Here is a 20,885-nt window from a genome sequence, read left to right as displayed (position 1 = left end):
CTGGTACCAAAATTTGTGGCCCGGGAAACAACACGCAGGAACACAAATACTCTTTTTGGGTCTAATTTATTCCATAGGCCTAATTAATTAGACATTTTGGTTGGAAGATAAAAGGATTTACAATGAACAGTTTCTTAAACCTTACACTTTTCCCTTACAGAGGATTCTCTTACAGAAAAGAAATAAAACTCCACACTCAGGTGGGACTGGTACAGTATAAAAGTAAAATAAAACACACGGAAAACCCTGTGAGGCAGACCTCACATAACCGAGTACACCGAAATAAAAGGAAACGGCAGTTTTGCACTGAAAATAATACGGTAATGGCACACAGTAAAACCTCAAGGCGCGGGCAGAAAACCTTTTGACGCACCGCTCTCTGGTACTCTGGGAAACTCTCACCCCACTCGGAAAACCGTCCGCAGCCCAGCTTATCCAGCTTAAAATGGCGCATCCAGACAGTGGCTTTTCGCGCTCTCTCTCAGGTGATGATGTCACCAAGTTGCTAAAAAGGCGCAACCACCTATTCCCCCTCGTTCCCCGATGCAGCTTAACCGCTCATGGTCAAAATCTCCAGATCACCTGGTTACATAGATTTAAATTAATCGTGAAGTGGAGCGCCCCCTGTATAAAGTAAAAGTGAGAAAAGCTTACAGCACCTGGTATTCCCAGGAGGTCTCCCATCCAAGTACTAACCAGACCCTACCCTGCTTGGCTTCCGAGATCGGATGAGATCGGGCGTGTTCAGGGTGGTACGGCCGTAAGTGAGAGACGCTACCAAAAACAGCCCTTTTGCATTACACGCGTCTATACATGCCAGTTAGTCCCATTGGATCCTACTCCTGGTTTTTTTTTTTTTTTTATCTGACTCACACTGCAGCACCACCATCCAATCGGCAGCGCCGGACCTACACCAAACATTCACCTAACTACTCAGCCGGCAGCCTACCACAATTATTCCATTCTTTCCGCATCCGCACACTTCCTTCTTTTTAACTCCTTTTCACTACCGCACAGGTTAATCGCCGCACGTCCCCCGCCGGCAAACATTACTACTTTGCCTACTGCATGCAGGCTTCTCTTAACGACCCTCTGTTATCAACTCCGCTAACAGCCACAAAATCTCCGCCGCACGAAGCCCACTGGTAGCTGCTGAATCACATGCTTCCCCAAAACGTCGCGCTGTCAGAACACTGGGAGCTACACACACCAACAAGTCCATACTGCAGGCTGCAGCCAGAACAATTTTCTACATTGAAACATCGACGGCCTCTTCTCTCTAAAAATTCACCAGACCGCTTCTACCACCAGCAAAGAAGTTTCCATCCCTAATTCCTCTGTGATTCCCACTAACCTAAACATTAAGCTGGCATTGAAAGGTGTGAATTACCCCGGCCAATCTGTTCTTTTAAATACAGCTTTTAGCAAGTTTTGAAAGGAGAAGAGCAGAACTTGCTATGCCAATAATATCGAGTCTTCTGTGGCGAAGTGGTTTTTGCATAGAAAACAAAGCGGTGAGTTGAAGAGGAATTATATCAGTACTTTGTTTAAAACTGTGTGTAAAAAGCTGTCTCTTTATCATTAACAATAAGTTGTAAAACGTGAATGGGGAGTGACAGTCTTCAAGTTTGTGAGAAGATCGCGCCCTGGTGGAATAAAGGCACGAACAGCTTACAGCAGCTATAATTACCAGGCAGTATTTAGAGTAAAACGGTGTGTAAGAGCTGCCTTTATGAATGAAAGAAAAAAAATATATATATATATAAAATAGTAAAACGGAAGGGGAGTGATAGATTTAAATTAATCGTGAAGTGGAGCGCCCCCTGTATAAAGTAAAAGTGAGAAAAGCTTACAGCACCTGGTATTCACAGGTGGTGTCCCATCCAAGTACTAACCAGACCCTAGCCTGTTTAGCTTCCGAGATCAGACGAGATCGGGCGCGTTCAGGGTGGTATGGCTGTAAGCGAGAGATGCTAGCAAAAATAGCCCTTTTGCATTACACGCGTCTATACATTCCAGTTAGTCCCATTGGATCCTACTCCTGTTTTTTTTTTTTTTTTTTTATCTGACTCACACTGCAGCCCCACCATCCAATCGGCAGTGCCGGATCCACACCAAACATTCACCAAACTACTCAGCCGGCAGCCTACCACAATTATTCCATTCTTTCCGCATCCGCACACTTCCTTCTCTTTAACTCCTTTTCACTACCGCACAGGTTAATCGCCGCACGTCCCCCGCCGGCAAACATTACTCCTTTGCCTACTGCATGCAGGCTTCTCTTAACGACTCTCTGTTATCAACTCCGCTAACAGCCACAAAATCTCCGCCGCACGAAGCCCACTGGTAGCTGCTGAATCACATGCTTCCCCAAAACGTCGCGCTGTCAGAACACTGGGAGCTACACACACCAACAAGTCCATACTGCAGGCTGCAGCCAGAACAATTTTCTACATTCAAACATCGACGGCCTCTTCTCTCTAAAAATTCACCAGACCGCTTCTACCACCAGCAAAGAAGTTTCCATCCCTAATTCCTCTGTGATTCCCACTAACCTAAACATTAAGCTGGCATTGAAAGGTGTGAATTACCCCGGCCAATCTGTTCTTTTAAATACAGCTTTTAGCAAGTTTTGAAAGGAGAAGAGCAGAACTTGCTATGCCAATAATATCGAGTCTTCTGTGGCGAAGTGGTTTTTGCATAGAAAACAAAGCGGTGAGTTGAAGAGGAATTATATCAGTACTTTGTTTAAAACTGTGTGTAAAAAGCTGTCTCTTTATTATTAACAATAAGTTGTAAAACGTGAATGGGGAGTGACAGTCTTCAAGTTTGTGAGAAGATCGCGCCCTGGTGGAATAAAGGCACGAACAGCTTACAGCAGCTATAATTACCAGGCAGTATTTAGAGTAAAACGGTGTGTAAGAGCTGCCTTTATGAATGAAAGAAAAAATATATATATATATATAAAATAGTAAAACGGAAGGGGAGTGATAGATTTAAATTAATCGTGAAGTGGAGCGCCCCCTGTATAAAGTAAAAGTGAGAAAAGCTTACAGCACCTGGTATTCACAGGTGGTGTCCCATCCAAGTACTAACCAGACCCTAGCCTGTTTAGCTTCCGAGATCAGACGAGATCGGGCGCGTTCAGGGTGGTATGGCTGTAAGCGAGAGATGCTAGCAAAAATAGCCCTTTTGCATTACACGCGTCTATACATTCCAGTTAGTCCCATTGGATCCTACTCCTGTTTTTTTTTTTTTTTTTATCTGACTCACACTGCAGCCCCACCATCCAATCGGCAGTGCCGGATCCACACCAAACATTCACCAAACTACTCAGCCGGCAGCCTACCACAATTATTCCATTCTTTCCGCATCCGCACACTTCCTTCTCTTTAACTCCTTTTCACTACCGCACAGGTTAATCGCCGCACGTCCCCCGCCGGCAAACATTACTCCTTTGCCTACTGCATGCAGGCTTCTCTTAACGACTCTCTGTTATCAACTCCGCTAACAGCCACAAAATCTCCGCCGCACGAAGCCCACTGGTAGCTGCTGAATCACATGCTTCCCCAAAACGTCGCGCTGTCAGAACACTGGGAGCTACACACACCAACAAGTCCATACTGCAGGCTGCAGCCAGAACAATTTTCTACATTCAAACATCGACGGCCTCTTCTCTCTAAAAATTCACCAGACCGCTTCTACCACCAGCAAAGAAGTTTCCATCCCTAATTCCTCTGTGATTCCCACTAACCTAAACATTAAGCTGGCATTGAAAGGTGTGAATTACCCCGGCCAATCTGTTCTTTTAAATACAGCTTTTAGCAAGTTTTGAAAGGAGAAGAGCAGAACTTGCTATGCCAATAATATCGAGTCTTCTGTGGCGAAGTGGTTTTTGCATAGAAAACAAAGCGGTGAGTTGAAGAGGAATTATATCAGTACTTTGTTTAAAACTGTGTGTAAAAAGCTGTCTCTTTATTATTAACAATAAGTTGTAAAACGTGAATGGGGAGTGACAGTCTTCAAGTTTGTGAGAAGATCGCGCCCTGGTGGAATAAAGGCACGAACAGCTTACAGCAGCTATAATTACCAGGCAGTATTTAGAGTAAAACGGTGTGTAAAAGCTGCCTTTATGAATGAAAGAAAAAATATATATATATATAAAATAGTAAAACGGAAGGGGAGTGATAGATTTAAATTAATCGTGAAGTGGAGCGCCCCCTGTATAAAGTAAAAGTGAGAAAAGCTTACAGCACCTGGTATTCCCAGGAGGTCTCCCATCCAAGTACTAACCAGACCCTACCCTGCTTGGCTTTCGAGATCGGATGAGATCGGGCGTGTTCAGGGTGGTATGGCCATAAGTGAGAGACGCTACCAAAAACAGCCCTTTTGCATTACACGCGTCTATACATGCCAGTTAGTCCCATTGGATCCTACTCCTGGTTTTTTTTTTTTTTTTATCTGACTCACACTGCAGCACCACCATCCAATCGGCAGCGCCGGACCCACACCAAACATTCACCAAACTACTCAGCCGGCAGCCTACCACAATTATTCCATTCTTTCCGCATCCGCACACTTCCTTCTCTTTAACTCCTTTTCACTACCGCACAGGTTAATCGCCGCACGTCCCCCGCCGGCAAACATTACTCCTTTGCCTACCGCATGCAGGCTTCTCTTAATGACCTTCTGTTATCAACTCCGCTAACAGCCACAAAATCTCCGCCGCACGAAGCCCACTGGTAGCTGCTGAATCACATGCTTCCCCAAAACGTCGCGCTGTCAGAACACTGGGAGCTACACACACCAACAAGTCCATACTGCAGGCTGCAGCCAGAACAATTTTCTACATTCAAACATTGACGGCCTCTTCTCTCTAAAAATTCACCAGACCGCTTCTACCACCAGCAAAGAAGTTTCCATCCCTAATTCCTCTGTGATTCCCACTAACCTAAACATTAAGCTGGCATTGAAGGGTGTGAATTACCTCGGCCAACCTGCTCTTTTAAATACAGCTTTTAGCAAGTTTTGAAAGGAGGAGAAGCGAAGACCTTGCTATGCCAATAATAACGAGTCTTCTGTGGTGAAGTCGTTTTTGCATAGAAAACAAAGCGGTGAGTTGAAGAGGAATTATATTAGTACTTTGTTTAAAACTGTGTGTAAAAAGCTGTCTCTTTATTATTAACAATAAGTTGTAAAACGTGAATGGGGAGTGACAGTCTTCAAGTTTGTGAGAAGATCGCGCCCTGGTGGAATAAAGGCACGAACAGCTTACAGCACCTAGAATTACCAGGCAGTATTTAGAGTAAAACGGTTTCCAAAAGCTGCCTTTATGAAAGAGAGAGAAAAAAAAAATATATATAAAATAGTAAAATGGAAGGGAAGTGATAGATTTAAATTAATCGTGAAGTGGAGCGCCCCCTGTATAAAGTAAAAGTGAGAAAAGCTTACAGCACCTGGTATTCCCAGGAGGTCTCCCATCCAAGTACTAACCAGACCCTACTCTGCTTGGCTTCCGAGATCGGATCAGATCGGGCGTGTTCAGGGTGGTATGGCCATAAGCGAGAGATGCGACCAAAAACAGCCCTTTTGCATTACACACGTCTATACATGCCAGTTAGTCCCATTGGATCCTACTCCTGTTTTTTTTTTTTTTTTTATCTGACTCACACTGCAGCCCCACCATCCAATCGGCAGTGCCGGAACCACACCAAACATTCACCAAACTACTCAGCCGGCAGCCTACCACAATTATTCCATTCTTTCCGCATCCGCACACTTCCTTCTCTTTAACTCCTTTTCACTACCGCACAGGTTAATCGCCGCACGTCCCCCGCCGGCAAACATTACTCCTTTGCCTACCGCATGCAGGCTTCTCTTAATGACCTTCTGTTATCAACTCCGCTAACAGCCACAAAATCTCCGCCGCACGAAGCCCACTGGTAGCTGCTGAATCACATGTGTTAGGTTGAAGAAACAGTTGTTAATCATTTCTGTATGATCAGCAATGAGTGTAAATATATATGTATACGTTATTTCTTATCTTCTAGCCACATACTCTTAGCTATTGTACTCTAAGTAGGTGGTTAACAGCTGCCTACTTAGATAAGAATCTCACTTCCCTCTCTTGCGCCCCCCATTGACTATAAATAAAGAAGCCAAGGGGAACCACCCTTTGTAACACATTCTGCTGTAGTTTGCATTGCAGAGAGTGTGGGTACCCTTGCAAGTAAAACTGTAACCTGTGTGTGTCTCATAAATGTGGAGTTGGGGTGGAAACGCCGGGCGCTTTCCCCAACATAGAATTTGGTCCTTCGAGCCGGATCCGAGGAACCCCGAAGACATCTCCAGTACACCGAGAGAAGCGACACCGAAGTCTGTCGACAGCCACTCGAAGTCGGATGCAAGAAAGACCTGTGATGTGAATTCGTCATCAGGCCGGTGGTTAGAACTGCGCTCGACGTCTGGTGATGTCTGAAGGACCTCGGTGACGGATCAGAGAGCACACTATACAGGTGAGAGATACGGCACCTAAGTGAGTAGGTGGCCAAGTGAGAGATACGGCACCTAAATAAGTAGGTGGCCAAGACATGCATGTGGTTGAGGTTAGCCGAAATTAACCGGGAGAGAAAGTAGGCGTTATTGGAAATATATACAGTGTTGTATGTGGATGTGTTTTTATAGGTTTTAGATTAACCTACACGATCCACCCTAAAAGCAACAACATACTGGTGACTGAAGGATAAAGGACGGGTTTCATCCCTGAAAACTAACACCGCTGCTCTAATAGTGAGCAGTAGAAGGCCGTGTTAGTGTCCTCCTGAGGTCTCATGCCAGAGACTTGCTTTTAGGATATTTTATTTTTTGTAGTGTATCCATTAAAAGGTAACAATGGGGAAGAATCAAAGTAAACAAATGGAACTAGAGGGAGATGAGAAGTTTATGGAAGGATATAAGCCAGGATCAGGACAAATAAGTAGTCAGAGATGGAGGAAAAAACATGGGTTTGGAGGAAAACTCCACACTCCAGATATATTAAAATTACAGGGAAACTTAAAACTGGAGATGTTACAGACTACCAATAAGAAAGAAGGTAAAGACAGAAAAAAAGAATATGTGTTTTCTGATGCATGGTTAGAACAGAGTAAATTAAGAGATAATAAAAGACAGCAAAAAAAGGGAAATAAGGAGAAAAAATTACAGGCGACTTTAATCACACTAGATGAGGAGACGGCAACAAAATCTTCTGCCGCTCCAGTTCCCTTACTGCCCCCACAAATTCCAATGATTGCGCCTGCACCAGTTCCAGCTGTAAATAGACGACAAATAGGAGGAGGGGAATCATCTCGAATGATGACCCGAGGGTCTAACCCTTCTCTGTATCCGTTAAAGGATCTGGAGACAAGTAAAGTACGCTGGCATCCAAAAAATGACATAGAACAGGAAGACTGGGAGAATGATTTGGTGTGTCCCCTCGTAGAAGTGGCAAATCCAAATCGAGGCTCAAATAATGCAGGACCCGAAACTATGTTAGTATATAGACCCTGGACTGCTGAGGATAGAACAGCGGCTTTAAAAGGAATACCCCCGGTTGAAGAAGGGGTACCCGAGTTTTGGACTGCCATCCTAGAATTACAAAGTAGTTTTCATTTGAACGGCAGGGAAATGTATAGATGTCTCAGACAGTTGTTTACCCATAAATGGGGACGTGTAGCGGGAGACTTCACAGGACATGGTAATAATGATGAAGTCTTAGCACATGACTCGCAGGAACTCATACAAGCATTACGAGACTTGCGAAACAGGGTAGAGACAGCCTTCGTAAGACGCGCAGACTATGGACGAATAGCGCAATGTAAACAAAAAGATGGAGAGGAACCTGAGGATTTTATGGATAGAATGAGAGTTGTATTTAGAGGAAACTCAGGGATCCCATTTGATGAAGAGGCAGTAGGAGTGTACCAACAACAGCTAAAACGAGCTTTTGTCGCAGGCCTAAAGCCCGAATTGCGAAAATATCTTGACAAACATTGGGTACATCAGAATACTGGTTCAGTCCAACAAGCACTAGAATATGCCCAACACGCGCAGAGAGCGCAGAAACAGGAAAAGACAGACACAATATTCAGCGCCTCAGAAGTAGTAGCGCTAGTGCAAATGAATCCTCCGGGGAGGGGAGGATTCAGAGGAAGGTCAAGAGGCCGAGGAAGGGGGAGAGGTGTTTTCAGAAACAATTACAGGAATTCGTCTCAGCAAGATAACATTTGCTGGACATGCAGGAAACCTGGACACTTAGCTAGGAATTGTAGAGTAGGGAAACAACCATATAACCCAAACTCCATTGAAAACAATGATCAATGACCCCCCTCGGAGGCCCCTGTTACCGACACCATCCGAGGCAAAACAGAGGTGATTTTAAGAAAGGAAACGGAGGTCACTTTACAAGACCTTTTAGATAAGGAAATAGATTTACAAGCAGTGTGTCAGTTATTAGCAGAAAGGCAGTGGGAAACCTTGCCAAGTCGGAAGTTAGTCATAAACGGCAAAGTATATGAATGTCTGTGTGACACTGGAGCATGTAGGACTGTCCTAACCTCCAGTCCTCCCGGAGTCACATATTCTTCATCAGTCATAAATATAAAAACGGCAGGAGGTCAGACAGACAGACATCAGTTAACAAACCCAGTTGCAGTAAAAGATAAGGAAACTGGACTTGAATGTCAAGCACAGGTGTTAATAAGCCCTTCTTGTCCTGTTAACTTGTTAGGCCGAGACCTTATGGTACAAATGGGCATTAGCGTGGTTGCCACAGCCACTGGCATGAAAGCAATCGTAAATGAGGAAGCTTATGTTGTGCAAGGAACCACAACACCACAATATTACTGGTCTCTGGACCTAGGGGGAACTGCACAGACACGTACCCGTATCTGGCTCCTGTTGGAGCTATGATGAGAAACACAATGTGTGGCGGTTTCCTTTGGGATGGAGAGTTCAAACCACTCCCACCACACACTTAAAGGACCCAACCTGACAAATTTTTTCAACCCTGGAGGAGGGATCATGTCTAGATCTAGATCACCTCCCAGAAGGGTTATGGTCCTCCTCCCCCACTGATGTAGGGCTGGTAAAGGGATTCCCACCTTACAAAGTAACTGTGAAATCAGAACACCGTCCGGTAGTTAGGCAATACCCATTAAAACCTGAAGCAGAGAAAGGTATAGCCCCTGTAGTGCAAGACATGTTAGCATCAGGAATATTGCGAGAGGCTCCTGAAGCCACTTGCAACACTCCTATCTTTCCAGTCCAGAAGGGACATACAGGGAAATGGCGCATGGTGCAGGATTTAAGACCAGTTAATAACATAGTGAAACATGCAGCACCAGACGTGCCTAACCCACACTTATTGCTCAACTCATTGACTCCTGATAAAAGCTACTTCTCAGTAGTGGATCTTAGTAATGCATTTTTCTCAGTACCATTGCACCCTGATTCTCAACATTTATTTGGATTTACCTATAAAGGGAAAAAATATACATATACTAGACTCCCTCAGGGATTTTCTGAAAGTCCACATGTATATACCATGGCCCTTAGATACTCTATGAGTACCTGTGAAATACCATCACATAGTCAGGTATTACTATACGTGGATGATATCTTAATAGCAGCAGATTCAGAACAACATTGCAAAGAAACTACCCTAACTGTGCTTCAGCATTTATACAATACTGGACATAAAGCTTCTAAACAGAAGTTGCAGTATTGCAAAAAGACAGTTGTCTATTTAGGGCATAACCTTTCACAAAAAAGTCGCTCGCTGCTAGAGATAAGGAAACAAGCTATACAGGAAGCACCTAAACCACAGACTAAACAACAGATGATGTCCTTTTTAGGGCTCTGCAATTATTGTAGAGAATGGTTACCAGATTATGCTTTTCTAGTTCAACCTTTGCAAAATTTAATATACGGGAAGGAGATGACTCTAAAGGACAAAATACAATGGACTGAGGACGGAGAAAATGCTTTTACAAATTTAAAAAGAATTTTGCAAACCAATGTGACCCTTGCTCTACCAGATTATCAACAACCATTCACCCTATGTGTAGATGCTAATCAAGGTTATATGAAAGCAGTATTAACACAGCCATTCGGAGCAAAAGAGAGACCGTTAGCATTCTATTCAAAACGATTAGATGCAGTAGCAGCTGGCTTTCCACAGTGTTTACAGGCATGTGCAGCTGCTGCAGAAGCAGTAAAGGTATCAGCAGAATTGGTACTTTGTCACCCCCTCATACTTAAAGTTCCTCATTCTGTGTCTCTAATCTTGTTGCAGACACCGCTTCCATTCTTAACACATACAAGACATCTTACCTTAGTGTCACTTTTGCTCTCACAACCTAACATTGAACTTCAGCGGTGTGGCCTATTGAACCCTAGCACGCTCCTCCCTACCGCAGAGGATGGGGAGCCACATTCTTGCAAAGCAACAATAGAAGAACAAACAAAACCAAGAGCAGATATTCTGCAAACTTTTATACCAGGATCAGAAGTTGTTTATGTAGATGGCTCAGCATCAAAAAATGATATGGGAAAAAATAAAGTTGGGTATGCTGTAGTTACATCTACTGAAGTGTTAGAAGCCAATGCACTTCCCTCTACTTGTTCAGCACAAGCGGCTGAACTCTATGCTGTGATCAGGGCATGTGAACTGTTCAAGAACAAGTCACTTACTATCTACACTGATAGTCAATATGTGTTTGCAGCTGTCCATCACTATGCAAGAGTCTGGAAAATTAGAGGTTTTAGAACATCACAGGGCACATCTCTTACTCATACAAATTTGCTACTTAGATTATTAGACGTTGTGCATTTACCGACTCACTTTGCACTGTGCAAATGCAAAGCACACCAGACTGATGACTCTGCAGAAACCGCAGGAAATAGTTTTGCAGATAAAACCGCCAAAGAAGCGGCACTGAAACAACCTACCACAGTGGCAGACATTCTTTTTATAGATAGCGATGTGCTATGTGATGCACAGATTCATGCTCCTAAAATAGAAGTACAAAGTTGGATCAAAAGAGGAGCAATACAACGAGAGAAAGTTTACTATATGAATGACAAGCCCATCCTACCAAAAAATTTATACAAAACAGCTGCTTTGGTGAGCCATGGAAATACTCATGTCTCAACAGGAGGGATGGTACATATCATACAACAATATTTCTATGCTATAAATTTTTCTGATTATGCAAAACAATTTTGTAGGACATGCTTAATTTGTTGTAAACACAATGCACAAGGAAACATCAGACCAAAACGTGGCCAGTTCCCCACAGCTGAGTATCCGTTTCAAGTTGTACATATGGATTTTATTGAATTATCTTGGTCACAAGGAAAGAAATACTGTCTAGTTATTATAGACACCTTTTCTAAGTGGGTAGAAATATACCCTGTAAAGCACTGTGATGCAATGACCGTTGCAAAATGTTTGGTAAGCCATTATTTCCCTACCTATGGCATACCTCATATTATAAGATCAGACAATGGGACTCATTTTGTAAATCAGACTATGTCCCTTTGCTCACAAGCATTAGGTTTTACGCTTAAGAATCATTGTGCGTATCACCCCCAGAGCGCAGGCTTAGTGGAAAGGACCAACGGCACTATTAAAACAAGGCTAAGAAAGACAGTGGAAGAGACAAAAAGGCCGTGGCCAGAATGTTTGTCTCTAGTAAAATTATGGATGAGAATAACTCCCACTCCTGCAGGATTGACACCTTTTGAAATAGTGTATGGTAGACCATTTCCCCTAGCAACTGAAATGAATGACATAGAAAAAGCAGACCGAGAAAATACGCTGGCTGATTGGATGCGTAAACTACTAACATCACAACAAAAACATAGCCCCAGTAGTCTGCCGGTAAATTCTGTTTCTACTCAACAGGATAACTTGCAGCCGGGAGATTGGGTCCTGGTCAAGGTCCTGTTGCGGAAAGATTGGAGCACACCTCGGTGGGACGGTCCTTATCAAGTCCTCCTCACAACACCAACAGCAGTAAAGATCGCAGAACGACCTTCCTGGATACACAAAAGTCACTGTAAACTCATCAAGCCCTTATCAGAGGCCTCAGCAACAGAGTAGCAGTGGAAGTCCGCTACAAAGGCACAGTAACCAATAGGGTGCTGTTGTCTCAACCCGGTGAAGAAAACAACTGAGCTGCACTCTATTTAGGATGGCCCTGATAGGGTGGGGATGTGGTAAAGTGACTCTAGGGGTCATTCTTGTTGTAGGACTTGTATGGTTGTCCTTGCTCTCACCAGCTCCATTACAGCACCTACGGCGATGGACCCATGATGACTTCCATCTACGCCCGTTGCCCGCTGACCACTCACATCCATTTATGCAAAACTACTGGTATCGATATGTACATGATACTGTAACAGCGAAAAATGTGACAAATTGCTATGTTTGTTCAGTAATGCCCACTCATAGTGAAGGACCTACGGTGTATGGTAAAGCTATGAACATATCCCAAGCCAAGTGCGCTGCTTCTTTCGCAGGAATAGGATACCAGAGCCGTCTTTCCCTTATATTTTCGCTAGCAGGGGAAGATGTGAACATAACTATACCTGGGACTAATAGAATGACAGTGGTCCGAATTAAGTATCAGGAGGCTACAGGAAACTACCCAGATGACGTTGGGTTTCAAAATGGTACCTGTATACAGGATTTCTGGGTAGACTTCGCTGTTGCTAAAACTAATGTCTCACTTCCTTTTTCTGTCTTGATGGAAAGAGACCCACTGACATATCAGCATGCCATTTGTTTTAAGCAAGATAATGGTACGCGATGGATAGGAGGAAACACCACGAACTGTAACCTAACATATGTAGACAGCATGTATGGATCTCCAATTTCGATGCTTCGCCCCAGTAATGGAACATATTGGGTGGACGGAGTAGCATGGTTGTGTGGACCTCGTGCATACTTTGTCTTACCACCGAACTGGTTTGGAGTATGCGCTCTTATTTTTGTTTCAGATCACACCTTCCTGATAGCACAGGAAAGTAAAACTTTCTTCAGAAGCAGGAGAAGGCGTTCGATATCAATACAACCCCATGATAGTGTGTGGGGAACCGACGTGCCCGCTGAACATAAATTGTGGGGAACAGGCAGTAAAGTTATGCTGGCCCTGTTCCCTGGGCTAGGAATCGGAAAACTCATGCTACGCGTAGAAACTCTAAATTATAGACTAGGTCTATTTATGAATGATTCGATACTGATTAACCAAAAACAAAATGAACAATTAGACATAACCAGACAGATGGTAATCCAGAATCGTATGGCATTAGACCTACTGACAGCCGCACAAGGAGGAGTATGTGTCCTCCTGAACCAAACGTGCTGCACTTACATTCCTGACAATGTGCACTCACCCAATATGACATCTGCCTTAGACCGCCTCCGAAACTTACAAAAAGTGATGACCATGGACAGTCGACCGCAGTCCTCCTCATCCTGGTTAGACTGGTTTATTACAGGAACATGGTGGTCAATACTGATGAAAACATGCCTACCTCTTCTTTTGTTTTTCATTTTATTTTTCTGTTGTTTTATTACTGTTATACCATGTTTGAAAATGTTTATTAATCAAGCTCTTAATGCTGCTTTTCGGACACGCAGTACAATGTTTCTCTCCCTTACCCAAACTATAGAGACAGAGCCTGTTTCCAACGATGGCGATGAAGAAGACATATAATTCATAATGACGGCCGAGCCGAAAGCACCCGTGCAGGGCTCGGACATGAAGAACCGGAATTAAATGTTTTCCAGGATAATGACAATGTGGTCTAAATGAAGGTTGTACCTAAAGTGCTTTTGCAACTTGTACAATGTTGATGCTTCTGATCATACTGTCATGATAAACAGGAGGGACTGTTAGGTTGAAGAAACAGTTGTTAATCATTTCTGTATGATCAGCAATGAGTGTAAATATATATGTATACGTTATTTCTTATCTTCTAGCCACATACTCTTAGCTATTGTACTCTAAGTAGGTGGTTAACAGCTGCCTACTTAGATAAGAATCTCACTTCCCTCTCTTGCGCCCCCCATTGACTATAAATAAAGAAGCCAAGGGGAACCACCCTTTGTAACACATTCTGCTGTAGTTTGCATTGCAGAGAGTGTGGGTACCCTTGCAAGTAAAACTGTAACCTGTGTGTGTCTCATAAATGTGGAGTTGGGGTGGAAACGCCGGGCGCTTTCCCCAACAACATGCTTCCCCAAAACGTCGCGCTGTCAGAACACTGGGAGCTACACACACCAACAAGTCCATACTGCAGGCTGCAGCCAGAACAATTTTCTACATTCAAACATTGACGGCCTCTTCTCTCTAAAAATTCACCAGACCGCTTCTACCACGAGCAAAGAAGTTTCCATCCCTAATTCCTCTGTGATTCCCACTAACCTAAACATTAAGCTGGCATTGAAGGGAGTGAATTACCCCGGCCAATCTGTTCTTTTAAATACAGCTTTTAGCAAGTTTTGAAAGGAGAAGAGCAGAACTTGCTATGCCAATAATATCGAGTCTTCTGTGGCGAAGTGGTTTTTGCATAGAAAACAAAGCGGTCAGTTGAAGAGGAATTATATTAGTACTTTGTTTAAAACTGTGTGTAAAAAGCTGCTCTTTATTATTAACAATAAGTTGTAAAACGTGAATGGGGAGTGACAGTCTTCAAGTTTGTGAGAAGATCGCGCCCTGGTGGAATAAAGGAACGAACAGCTTACAGCAGCTATAATTACCAGGCAGTATTTAGAGTAAAACGGTGTGTAAAAGCTGCCTTTATGAATGAGAGAAAAAAGAAATATATAAAATAGTAAAATGGAAGGGGAGTGATAGATTTAAATTAATCGTGAAGTGGAGCGCCCCCTGTATAAAGTAAAAGTGAGAAAAGCTTACAGCACCTGGTATTCCCAGGAGGTCTCCCATCCAAGTACTAACCAGACCCTACCCTGCTTGGCTTTCGAGATCGGATGAGATCGGGCGTGTTCAGGGTGGTATGGCCATAAGTGAGAGACGCTACCAAAAACAGCCCTTTTGCATTACACGCGTCTATACATGCCAGTTAGTCCCATTGGATCCTACTCCTGGTTTTTTTTTTTTTTTTTATCTGACTCACACTGCAGCACCACCATCCAATCGGCAGCGCCGGACCCACACCAAACATTCACCAAACTACTCAGCCGGCAGCCTACCACAATTATTCCATTCTTTCCACATCCGCACACTTCCTTCTCTTTAACTCCTTTTCACTACCGCACAGGTTAATCGCCGCACGTCCCCCGCCGGCAAACATTACTCCTTTGCCTACCGCATGCAGGCTTCTCTTAATGACCTTCTGTTATCAACTCCGCTAACAGCCACAAAATCTCCGCCGCACGAAGCCCACTGGTAGCTGCTGAATCACATGCTTCCCCAAAACGTCGCGCTGTCAGAACACTGGGAGCTACACACACCAACAAGTCCATACTGCAGGCTGCAGCCAGAACAATTTTCTACATTCAAACATCGACGGCCTCTTCTCTCTAAAAATTCACCAGACCGCTTCTACCACCAGCAAAGAAGTTTCCATCCCTAATTCCTCTGTGATTCCCACTAACCTAAACATTAAGCTGGCATTGAAGGGTGTGAATTACCTCGGCCAACCTGCTCTTTTAAATACAGCTTTTAGCAAGTTTTGAAAGGAGGAGAAGCGAAGACCTTGCTATGCCAATAATAACGAGTCTTCTGTGGTGAAGTCGTTTTTGCATAGAAAACAAAGCGGTGAGTTGAAGAGGAATTATATTAGTACTTTGTTTAAAACTGTGTGTAAAAAGCTGTCTCTTTATTATTAACAATAAGTTGTAAAACGTGAATGGGGAGTGACAGTCTTCAAGTTTGTGAGAAGATTGCGCCCTGGTGGAATAAAGGCACGAACAGCTTACAGCACCTAGAATTACCAGGCAGTATTTAGAGTAAAACGGTTTCCAAAAGCTGCCTTTATGAAAGAGAGAGAAAAAAAAAATATATATAAAATATTAAAATGGAAGGGAAGTGATAGATTTAAATTAATCGTGAAGTGGAGCGCCCCCAGTATCAAGTAAAAGTGAGAAAAGCTTACAGCACCGGGTATTCCCAGGAGGTCTCCCATCCAAGCACTAACCAGACCCTACCCTGCTTGGCTTCCGAGATCAGACGAGACCGGGCGTGTTCAGGGTGGTATGGCCGTGAGCGAGAAAAACTACCAAAAACAGCCCTTTTGCATTACACGCCTCTATACATGCCAGTTGGTCCCATTGGATCCTACTAATGTTCTTTTTTTTTTTTTTATCTGACTCACACTGCAGCCCCACCATCCAATCGGCAGTGCCGGAACCACACCAAACATTCACCAAACTACTCAGCCGGCAGCCTACCACAATTATTCCATTCTTTCCGCATCCGCACACTTCCTTCTCTTTAACTCCTTTTCACTACCGCACAGGTTAATCGCCGCACGTCCCCCGCCGGCAAACATTACTCCTTTGCCTACCGCATGCAGGCTTCTCTTAATGACCTTCTGTTATCAACTCCGCTAACAGCCACAAAATCTCCGCCGCACGAAGCCCACTGGTAGCTGCTGAATCACATGCTTCCCCAAAACGTCGCGCTGTCAGAACACTGGGAGCTACACACACCAACAAGTCCATACTGCAGGCTGCAGCCAGAACAATTTTCTACATTCAAACATCGACGGCCTCTTCTCTCTAAAAATTCACCAGACCGCTTCTACCACCAGCAAAGAAGTTTCCATCCCTAATTCCTCTGTGATTCCCACTAACCTAAACATTAAGCTGGCATTGAAGGGTGTGAATTACCTCGGCCAACCTGCTCTTTTAAATACAGCTTTTAGCAAGTTTTGAAAGGAGGAGAAGCGAAGACCTTGCTATGCCAATAATAACGAGTCTTCTGTGGTGAAGTCGTTTTTGCATAGAAAACAAAGCGGTGAGTTGAAGAGGAATTATATTAGTACTTTGTTTAAAACTGTGTGTAAAAAGCTGTCTCTTTATTATTAACAATAAGTTGTAAAACGTGAATGGGGAGTGACAGTCTTCAAGTTTGTGAGAAGATTGCGCCCTGGTGGAATAAAGGCACGAACAGCTTACAGCACCTAGAATTACCAGGCAGTATTTAGAGTAAAACGGTTTCCAAAAGCTGCCTTTATGAAAGAGAGAGAAAAAAAAAATATATATAAAATATTAAAATGGAAGGGAAGTGATAGATTTAAATTAATCGTGAAGTGGAGCGCCCCCAGTATCAAGTAAAAGTGAGAAAAGCTTACAGCACCGGGTATTCCCAGGAGGTCTCCCATCCAAGCACTAACCAGACCCTACCCTGCTTGGCTTCCGAGATCAGACGAGACCGGGCGTGTTCAGGGTGGTATGGCCGTGAGCGAGAAAAACTACCAAAAACAGCCCTTTTGCATTACACGCCTCTATACATGCCAGTTGGTCCCATTGGATCCTACTAATGTTCTTTTTTTTTTTTATCTGACTCACACTGCAGCCCCACCATCCAATCGGCAGTGCCGGAACCACACCAAACATTCACCAAACTACTCAGCCGGCAGCCTACCACAATTATTCCATTCTTTCCGCATCCGCACACTTCCTTCTCTTTAACTCCTTTTCACTACCGCACAGGTTAATCGCCGCACGTCCCCCGCCGGCAAACATTACTCCTTTGCCTACCGCATGCAGGCTTCTCTTAATGACCTTCTGTTATCAACTCCACTAACAGCCACAAAATCTCCGCCGCACGAAGCCCACTGGTAGCTGCTGAATCACATGTTTCCCCAAAACGTCGCGCTGTCAGAACACTGGGAGCTACACACACCAACAAGTCCATACTGCAGGCTGCAGCCAGAACAATTTTCTACATTCAAACATTGACGGCCTCTTCTCTCTAAAAATTCACCAGACCGCTTCTACCACCAGCAAAGAAGTTTCCATCCCTAATTCCTCTGTGATTCCCACTAACCTAAACATTAAGCTGGCATTGAAGTGTGTGAATTACCATGGCCAACCTGCTCTTTTAAATACAGCTTTTAGCAAGTTTTGAAAGGAGGAGAAGAGCAGACCTTGCTATGCCAATAATATCAAGTCTTTTGTGGTGAAGTGGTTTTTGCATAGAAAACAAAGTGGTGAGTTGAAGAGGAATTATATCAGTACTTTGTTTAAAACTGTGTGTAAAAAGCTGTCTTTTTATCATTAACAATAAGTTGTAAAACGTGAATGGGGAGTGACAGTCTTCAAGTTTGTGAGAAGATCGCGCCCTGGTGGAATAAAGGCACGAACAGCTTACAGCACCTAGAATTACCAGGAAGTATTTAGAGTAAAACGGTTTCTAAAAGCTGGCTTTATGAAAGAGAGAAAAAATATATATATATAAAATAGTAAAATGGAAGGGGAGTGCTAGATTTAAATTAATCGTGAAGTGGAGCGCCCCCTGTATAAAGTAAAAGTGAGAAAAGCTTACAGCACCTGGTATTCCCAGGCAGTCTCCCATCCAAATACTAACCAGACCCTACCCTGCTTAGCTTCCAAGATCAGGTGTGTTCAGGGTGGTATGGCCATAAGCGAGAGACGCTACTCAAACAGCCCTTTTGCATTAAACGCCTCTATACATGCCAGTTAGTCACATTGGATCCTACTCCTGTTTTTTTTGTTTTTTATCTAACTCACACTGCAGCACCACCATCCAATCGGCAGTGCCGGACCCACACCAAACATTCACCAAACTACTCAGCCGGCAGCCTACCACAATTATTCCATTCTTTCCGCATCCGCACACTTCCTTCTCTTTCACTCCTTTTCACTACCGCACAGGTTAATCGCCGCACGTCCCCCGCCGGCAAACATTACTCCTTTGCCTACCGCATGCAGGCTTCTCTTAACGACTCTCTGTTATCAACTCCGCTAACAGCCACAAAATCTCCGCCGCACGAAGCCCACTGGTAGCTGCTGAATCACATGCTTCCCCAAAACGTCGCGCTGTCAGAACACTGGGAGCTACACACACCAACAAGTCCATACTGCAGGCTGCAGCCAGAACAATTTTCTACATTCAAACATCGACGGCCTCTTCTCTCTAAAAATTCACCAGACCACTTCTACCACCAGCAAAGAAGTTTCCATCCCTAATTCCTCTGTGATTCCCACTAACCTAAACATTAAGTTGGCATTGAAGGGTGTGAATTACCCCGGCCAACCTGCTCTTTTAAATACAGCTTTTAGCGAGTTTTGAAAGGAGGAGAAGAGCAGACCTTGCTATGCCAATAATATCGAGTCTTCTGTGGTCAAGCGGTTTTTGCATAGAAAACAAACCGGTGATTTGAAGAGGAATTATATCAGTACTTTGTTTAAAACTGTGTGTAAAAAGCTGTCTCTTTATTATTAACAATAAGTTGTAAAACGTGAATGGGGAGTGACAGTCTTCAAGTTTGTGAGAAGATCGCGCCCTGGTGGAATAAAGGCACGAACAGCTTACAGCACCTAGAATTACCAGGCAGTATTTAGAGTAAAACGGTGGGTAAAAGCTGCCTTTATGAATGAGAGAAAAAAGAAATATATAAAATAGTAAAATGGAAGAGGAGTGATAGATTTAAATTAATCGTGAAGTGGAGCGCCCCCTGTATAAAGTAAAAGTGAGAAAAGCTTACAGCACCTGGTATTCCCAGGTGGTCTCCCATCCAAGTACTAACCAGACCCTAGCCTGTTTAGCTTCCGAGATCAGACGAGATCGGGCGTGTTCAGGGTGGTATGGCTGTAAGCGAGAGACGCTACCAAAAATAGCCCTTTTGCATTACACGCGTCTATACATTCCAGTTAGTCCCATTGGATCCTACTCCTGTTTTTTTTTTTTTTTTTATCTGACTCACACTGCAGCCCCACCATCCAATCGGCAGTGCCGGAACCACACCAAACATTCACCAAACTACTCAGCCGGCAGCCTACCACAATTATTCCATTCTTTCCGCATCTGCACACTTCCTTCTCTTTAACTCCTTTTCACTACCGCACAGGTTAATCGCCGCACGTCCCCCGCCGGCAAACATTACTCCTTTGCCTACCGCATGCAGGCTTCTCTTAATGACCTTCTATTATCAACTCCGCTAACAGCCACAAAATCTCCGCCGCACGAAGCCCACTGGTAGCTGCTGAATCACATGCTTCCCCAAAACGTCGCACTGTCAGAACACTGGGAGCTACACACACCAACAAGTCCATACTGCAGGCTGCAGCCAGAATAATTTTCTACATTGAAACATCGACGGCCTCTTCTCTCTAAAAATTCACCAGACCGCTTCTACCACCAGCAAAGAAGTTTCCATCCCTAATTCCTCTGTGATTCCCACTAACCTAAACATTAAGCTGGCATTGAAAGGTGTGAATTACCCCGGCCAATCTGTTCTTTTAAATACAGCTTTTAGCAAGTTTTGAAAGGAGAAGAGCAGAACTTGCTATGCCAATAATATCGAGTCTTCTGTGGCGAAGTGGTTTTTGCATAGAAAACAAAGCGGTGAGTTGAAGAGGAATTATATCAGTACTTTGTTTAAAACTGTGTGTAAAAAGCTGTCTCTTTATCATTAACAATAAGTTGTAAAACGTGAATGGGGAGTGACAGTCTTCAAGTTTGTGAGAAGATCGCGCCCTGGTGGAATAAAGGCACGAACAGCTTACAGCAGCTATAATTACCAGGCAGTATTTAGAGTAAAACGGTGTGTAAAAGCTGCCTTTATGAATGAAAGAAAAAAATATATATATATAAAATAGTAAAACGGAAGGGGAGTGATAGATT

General features: G+C 43.7%; 9 non-coding genes and 1 pseudogene across 9 annotated transcripts; all 10 read right to left on the bottom strand.

Moving 5' to 3' along the window:
- Positions 1–647: 647 nt before the first annotated feature.
- On the bottom strand, positions 648–766 carry LOC125734523 (5S ribosomal RNA). The gene has a single exon (XR_007393832.1). It is a non-coding gene; the product is annotated as a 5S ribosomal RNA (ribosomal RNA).
- Positions 767–1,846: 1,080 nt separating this feature from the next.
- Positions 1,847–1,965, bottom strand: LOC125736503 (5S ribosomal RNA). The gene has a single exon (XR_007395781.1). It is a non-coding gene; the product is annotated as a 5S ribosomal RNA (ribosomal RNA).
- Positions 1,966–3,047: 1,082 nt separating this feature from the next.
- Positions 3,048–3,166, bottom strand: LOC125736502 (5S ribosomal RNA). The gene has a single exon (XR_007395780.1). It is a non-coding gene; the product is annotated as a 5S ribosomal RNA (ribosomal RNA).
- Positions 3,167–4,244: 1,078 nt separating this feature from the next.
- LOC125735246 (5S ribosomal RNA) lies at positions 4,245–4,363 on the bottom strand. The gene has a single exon (XR_007394544.1). It is a non-coding gene; the product is annotated as a 5S ribosomal RNA (ribosomal RNA).
- Positions 4,364–5,444: 1,081 nt separating this feature from the next.
- LOC125736368 (5S ribosomal RNA) lies at positions 5,445–5,563 on the bottom strand. The gene has a single exon (XR_007395648.1). It is a non-coding gene; the product is annotated as a 5S ribosomal RNA (ribosomal RNA).
- Positions 5,564–14,959: 9,396 nt separating this feature from the next.
- Positions 14,960–15,078, bottom strand: LOC125735245 (5S ribosomal RNA). Its single transcript, XR_007394543.1, has one exon. It is a non-coding gene; the product is annotated as a 5S ribosomal RNA (ribosomal RNA).
- Positions 15,079–16,160: 1,082 nt separating this feature from the next.
- Positions 16,161–16,279, bottom strand: LOC125730756 (5S ribosomal RNA). The gene has a single exon (XR_007391048.1). It is a non-coding gene; the product is annotated as a 5S ribosomal RNA (ribosomal RNA).
- A 1,081-nt stretch (positions 16,280–17,360) lies between these two features.
- LOC125730755 (5S ribosomal RNA) lies at positions 17,361–17,479 on the bottom strand. The gene has a single exon (XR_007391047.1). It is a non-coding gene; the product is annotated as a 5S ribosomal RNA (ribosomal RNA).
- Positions 17,480–18,556: 1,077 nt separating this feature from the next.
- LOC125732064 (5S ribosomal RNA) lies at positions 18,557–18,665 on the bottom strand (annotated as a pseudogene).
- Positions 18,666–19,739: 1,074 nt separating this feature from the next.
- LOC125734891 (5S ribosomal RNA) lies at positions 19,740–19,858 on the bottom strand. The gene has a single exon (XR_007394193.1). It is a non-coding gene; the product is annotated as a 5S ribosomal RNA (ribosomal RNA).
- Positions 19,859–20,885: the final 1,027 nt, after the last annotated feature.

The sequence above is a fragment of the Brienomyrus brachyistius genome, chromosome 2 (genome assembly GCF_023856365.1).
Source record: "Brienomyrus brachyistius isolate T26 chromosome 2, BBRACH_0.4, whole genome shotgun sequence".
NCBI classification, from domain to species: domain Eukaryota; kingdom Metazoa; phylum Chordata; class Actinopteri; order Osteoglossiformes; family Mormyridae; genus Brienomyrus; species Brienomyrus brachyistius.
This window is presented reverse-complemented; position numbering and strand designations above follow the sequence as displayed.